Genomic DNA, 6,666 nt, shown 5'->3' on the forward strand with positions numbered 1-6,666 from the left:
AATGAGATAAGAGAACGTTGCTCTTGATGGGCCCCATGGTACCATTACTTCTGCCCCATGATCAGCAATGAAGGGAATCAGAGCCACTGTCCCCATGGCAGCAATAAGCCACCGAGTGTTTTGTTTTGTTTTGTTGAAAAACAGTGAGAGAGAAAGGGCGCAAGTGAGCGAGGGGCAGAGAAAGAGGAAGAGAGAGAATCCCATGAGGGGCAGAGAGAGAGAGAGAAGTGGGGTTCATTCAAAGGGGAGCTTGAGCTCACCCATTGTGAGACTCGTACTCATGAACCATGAGATCATGACCTGAGCCGAAGTCTGATACTTAACTGACTGAGCCACCCAGGTACCCATAACCTACCGAGTCTTCACAGGAAAGCAAGGTCCCCTCTGTCATCACCCCAGAGGTTAATGAGTGATGGTAGATGAAAGGTGTTGCAGGTGGAAGTTCGAATGAGTGGGTGTGAGAAGGAATAAAAGGCAAAGGAAACCCCTCTCTGTCTCCAAGGGCCATCTTTTGAAATGCAGAAAATGAAAGAACAGTCTGACTGAAGGGATGAGAGCCCTGCTTTGACAGAGCTTCACAAGCCAAGGCCACAGGGTCGTAAAGTGGTGCAACGAGGACACCCCTTTGCACCACATTGCACTGCCACTTAATCTCAACATTCTGGAATAGTCTTTTCCAAAAGATGAGCCAAGTTCAAATGACAAACCCAATCATCTCTCTTAGACATGATCTAATTTATTGGGGTAAAATACACATAAGATGCAATTTACCATTGTAACCATTTTTAAGTGTAGAGTTCAATGGGATTAGATACATTCATAATATTGGGCCAACATCACCGCTATCCATCTCCGTAACTCTTTTCACTTTGTGAAACTCAAATACCACACCTGTTACACAACAACACCCCATTCTTCCCTTCCCCTGCCTAGCCCCTGGCAACCACCGTTCTACTTTCTGTCTCTGTGGATGTCACCACTCTAGGGACCTCATATAAGTGGAATCACAAAGTACCTATCCTTCTGTGACTGGCTTATTTCACTTAACATAATGTCCCCAAGGTTCATCCATGTTGTACCATGTGTCAGAATCTCCTTCCTTCTTAAGGCTAAATAATATTTCATTACATGTACCACATATATATATGTGTGTGTGTGTGTGTGTGTGTGTGTATGTATGTATATTTACATACATATATATACACATATTCACCAAATTATTTTGTTCATTCATCTGTCAACAAACCCAGGGGTTGTTTCTAACCTTTTGGTTATCATGAATAATGCTGCTATGAACATGGGTGTACAAACATCCTCGAATCTTTGCTTTTAATTCTTTTGGATATATGCCCAGAAGTGGAATTACCAGGTCCTATGGTAGTTCTAATTTTAATTTCTTGAGGAGCCTCCATACTGTTCCTCATCGCGGCTGTTACATTTTACATGCCTACCAACAGCACACAAGGATTACAATTTCTCCACATCCTCTCCAATACTTGTTATTTTTTGTGTTTTTGAGAGCAGCCATCCTCGTGGGTGTGAAGTTCTAGGATATTCTTCCATTTATTTATTTACTATAAGACATTATTTGTTTTTAGAGCAGTTTCAGTTCATGGCAATGCTGAGAAGAAAGCACAGAGGGCCTGGGGGGCTATGGAAGAATACAAAAGGCTGAAGAGATAAGGCAACAAAATGCAACGTGTGATCCTTCATTGGATCCTGGATTTAAAATGTTTAAACACTGAAACAGCTAGGGGCACCTGGGTGGCTCAGTCAGTAGAGCATCTGGCTCTTGACTTCAGCTCAGGTCATGATCTCAAGGTTCATGAGTTCGAGCCCCGTGTTGGTCTCTGCACTGTCGGTACAGAGCCTGCTTCGGATTCTCTCTCTCTCCCTCTCTCTCTGCCCCTCTCCTACACTCTCTCTCTCAAAATAAATAAATAAACTTAAAAAAAAATGAAACAGCTATAAAAGACATCACTGGGGCAACTGGAGAAAGGAGAGCATGGCCGGATCACACGTTGATAACAATGGCTCTCTATCCATGCTATATTCACTATGTGTGACAATCGTATGATGGTTGTGAAGGAGACGCTTGCTAAAGCAGTCAGGCTGCAGGTAATTCTCACATGCTTCAGCAAAAATAAACAAATAAATAAGGGTGGACACACACACGCACACACACACACACACACAGAGCACAAACACGGGAAAAGTGTTACCAGTTTATAAACCTAGGTGAAGGGCACAGGGGTACCCATTGACCTATCCTTGCAATTTATCTGAAGATCTGAACATTTTTTTTTAAATGAGGGGAAGGAGATTCCTAGAGCAAGTCTACTCTCTGCCTGTCCTTACGGTGATTTTTCTCATTGTGTGATTTGTGACTTTATTACTGCTTTATATACACTTTGGGTCAAGAGTGTGGAATATAAATAATTAAAAAAAATTTTTTTATGTTTATTTATTTTTGAGACAATGCAAAAGACAGAGTGCAAGCAGCAGAGGGGCAGACAGAGGGAGACACAGAATCTGAAGCGGGCTCCAGGCTCTGAGCAGTCAGCCCAGAGCTGGACACGGGGTTCAAACTCACAAACCATGAGATCATGACCTGAGATGAAGTCAGACGTTTAACCGACTAAGCCACTCAGGCGCCCCATTAAATAGCAGCTTCTTTCCAGACACTTCTAGCGGAGGCAGTGGAAGGTGTGATTAAAAACAAAAACAAAGAGGCATCTGGGTGGCTCTGTCAGTTCAGCATCCGACTTCGGCTCAGGTCATGATCTCACAGTTTGTGGGTTTGAGCCCCGCGTCGGGCACTGTGCTGACAGCTCAGAGCCTGGAGCCTGCTTCTGATTCTGTGTCTCCCTCTCTCTCTGTCCTTCCCCCACGTGCTCTGTGTCTCTTTCTCTCAAAAATAAATAATACATTAAAAATTTTTTAGCAAAACAAAAACAAGAACCACAGTTGTCTTGTCACTTAAAAATAAGAATACCTACTCTATAAAAGACAAAACTGTTGGGGCAAAAGCCTGAACGGTGGTTGCCAGGACCTGGGGGCAGGGGAGGAGACTCACCACAAAGGGGCATAAGGGGAACTTTTTGAGATGGTGAAAATCTTCTAGACCTTAATTATGGCGGTAGTGACACAACTATCTACACTTGTCAAGGCCATTGTAGGAATGCTTTCTGGAGGCAGGATGCATCTCCTTCTGTTCGTGAGTCCCTGAAGGGACCTGGGTTTCTGTAGGCAATGGGCTAGCGCCTCCAGGGAAGCGAGAGGGGAAGGCTTCCTCCCAGGCCTCCAACTTCTGTCCCATCAACTGCCATTGGGGTCACCCTTCTCCGTCACCATTGACCACATGTTTGAATTGGACACAAAACTGAGGACCCATTGTCAGGAAACCCTCAGTGGGAGTGTGCATGTTTTTAGCGGAAGAAAACATCTTGGCTTTTTTTCTTATACACATTCAGTAAACATTTCTCACGGGCAGTACTCTCGACATTGGAGGTTAAAGAACAGAATCTCTATCATAATAGATTCAGATTCAGCAGAATCATAGCATTTTCGATCTAGAGGACTTTGGGGATTGCCATTTGATATCTTCATTTCATAAGCAGGGAAATCGAGTGTTCTGGATTGAATGTTTGTGTTCCCCCCACAAATTCGTGTGCTAAATCCCCACCCCCAATGTGATGGTGTTAGGAAGTGGGGCCTTTGGGAGGTGACTGGCTCCTCCGGGTGGAGCTTCGTGAACAGGATCCCCATGAATGGGTCTTATAGTCCCTTACAAGAAAAGACATAACAGAGATGATCTGTCTCTCTAGTATGAGGATACAGTGAGAGACAGACATCTATAAACCAGCAAGAAGGTCATCACCAAGAACTTGACCATGCTGCCACCCTGATCTTGGACTTCTTGCCTCCAGAACTATGAGAAATAAATGTTTGCTGTTCAACCACCCAGTCTGTGGTGTTCTAAGAGCCAAACACACTAAGACACTGAGGTCTAGAGCAAGGGAGAAAGTCACCCAAGATTGAGAAGCATGTTAGCTGGTGAGTAAAAGCAGAAGTCAGTGGACTCTTCACAAATTCACAAATTACACTTGGCAGACTTATCCTGAGAGACAGAACCAGCTGATGGCAAGAGCTGGAGCTTCGGGGCTGGATGCGTTCAGAACAGAGCTCAGCCTCTCAGTTTTCTGGGTGATGGTGGGCCTCAGTTCCTTATCTGTAAAATGGGAATGACAGTCCCCTCATTGTAAGGGTCTCTGGTAAGAACAATTTATGTAAGGTCCCTAGTGTAGAGTAGGCTACTCTTATTAGCCATTGTGGGAGACACTGGCAGTAGGGACCAGCCATAGGATAATATCTTTGGTAAAATTCTAGAAAGGAAGTGGGGTAAGCAGGAGCAGAGATTCTGATGAACTTCACCCATGTCACAACTCTGCCTGGGGCCAGTCAATGACAAAACTAGTTCAATGCGTTGGGATGAATCTGTATTAGAAACATGTTCTAAATGAAGTTTTATAATTAATGCTCTTCTCTGAGAGGTAGAGGAGAGAGGGCAGGCTTTCTGACAGCAAAAACGTTTTCTGAATATTTGAAAACTTCACGCAGCATAGGCAGTACATTATTTAGGACTATCTGGAAACCTAAATTACTGGAAAACTCCAATTCTGACTACATGATGCAGGCAGGGAGGCACCTTCAGGTCCCTAGAGTCACTTACACTGGGTTCCCATGTCAGGTTGAGGTCCTTTAGGAGTCTGCCATAAAGAAGAGGTGAGATCGTGTTATTTACCAAATCGACATGGGCATATGTAAATGAAGTCCTCTGGGGTGGCCCAAAACAGACTATTTTCAAAGAGATCAAAAACCACATTTCCATCCTCCTTATGACAGTCTGGCCTTGCATACTTCTGGAGCAGGTTCGATTCCAAAACCCATCCCACTTGCTTCAGGGGTAAGCACACAGAATATGCAGACAATTCACTCTTCATCCATGCCTTTGCTCAAAGCTAGAGCAGTTGGTACTGAACTACAGGAATGGCGAAGGGAAATTGGTTCTCTAGAGACTGTGTCCCGAATGGACAGAGACTCATTCTCAGCTCTACACAATATCCTCCCTGGCTGTCACTGGCCAGGGTCTACGGACCAGCTTAGCAGGTATGGTTCTGGCCTCTCTGAACAGGTCTCCGGTTCCTCCAACCTCTGCTCCCCTACAAACACCTCGCCTTTCCTTCACTGGCCAGGGAAGTGAGCACCCTGCCCCACCCCTTTGCATCAAAGTGATGGCCGGCCGGCACCCATTGTAGGTAGGTTGGACTCTGGTCCTTCTGTTGTTCTTTCATAAACATGGAAGGTGGGCAACATGATGCATCAGAGGCTGGGTTCTAGACACAGTGTCTGGGTTGAGTCCTGGCTTAGCCTTAGCTCAGTTCCTGATGTACAAGCTAACATCCCTAGACCCGCCTTCACTTTCCCATCTGTAAAATGGAGATAATGACAATAATAATAGCAACCATTCACATGTGTCTTCTCCCCAGCAGACACAGTTCAGAACACCCCACATATATCAACCATCTAATCCTCACACAGCAATAGAAGTCATTAGTGCTATTCTCCTCTGCCTCCCTACCTCGCCGTGAGGACTAAACAAATTCATGCCCATGAAGGGACTGGAATAGCTCCTGGCCCACAACACTCAGCATATCTTAGCTATTATTACATGAGATGATTTTAAAGATCATGCAGATACACTTTTTAAAGTTCATAGTATGTGAGCAAAATACCAGGACATTGATTTTTCCCTGTTGACCTGTCTGGACACTGGTACAAAATTCAGGAAGGGGAGGCATCCTGTGGAATTTGAGTTTAGGATCTCAACATTGGGCCTATTTTTTCCTTCCTTTACCCATTCTTAATGCAATCAACAATGCTCTCTAAGAAAGAAAAGAGAAGAAAGAAAGAAAGAAAGAAAGAAAGAAAGAAAGAAAGAAAGAAAGAGAAAAGAAAGTTAGTTCATAGTATGTACTTATTAGAAAGAAACCATATACTTTGCCCATGATTTCACTGATATTATTGCCTAAGAATAGAGATGAGGGGCACCTAGATATCTGTCGGTTAAGTGTCCAACTCTTGATTTCAGCTCAGGTTGTGATCTCACGTTTGAGCCCCGCATCGGGCTCTGTGTTGACAGCATGGAATCTCCTTGGGATTCTCTCTCTCTCCCTCTCTCTGCCCCCATCTCCAAATAAATAAATAAATAAATATTTTTTAAAAAAGAATAGACATAATATGTAAGTAAAAGTACAGAGTCAATTTTAAGAAAGATTAAGTAAACAACAGCATAGACATTAAAGAGATTCAGCAAAAATCACTAAAGTAGAACACAAATGTCCAGACATTGGGCAACACTGCTTTGGTATTGCCCAAGACAGTGCCTGTTTTTAGCAGTTGTCTCCCCTGCTCTCCTTTTTTTTTTTTTTTTACAAATGCCCATCTCTACCTGGTTCAGCAGTCCAGAAAGAAGTGGCTAGGACCCACTTGGACCCATTCCAAACCAGCCTATCCTTTTCAGCTCATGCTGTTTCCTGGGTTAAGGCCATACCCTCAGGAAAAGGCAAAGGGTGTGTTTCCCACACCCTAAACTAGAGGTGAGCT

Source organism: Panthera pardus, unplaced genomic scaffold (genome assembly GCF_024362965.1).
Source record: "Panthera pardus isolate Hobbes unplaced genomic scaffold, ASM2436296v1 HiC_scaffold_13, whole genome shotgun sequence".
Classification (NCBI taxonomy): Eukaryota; Metazoa; Chordata; class Mammalia; order Carnivora; family Felidae; genus Panthera; species Panthera pardus.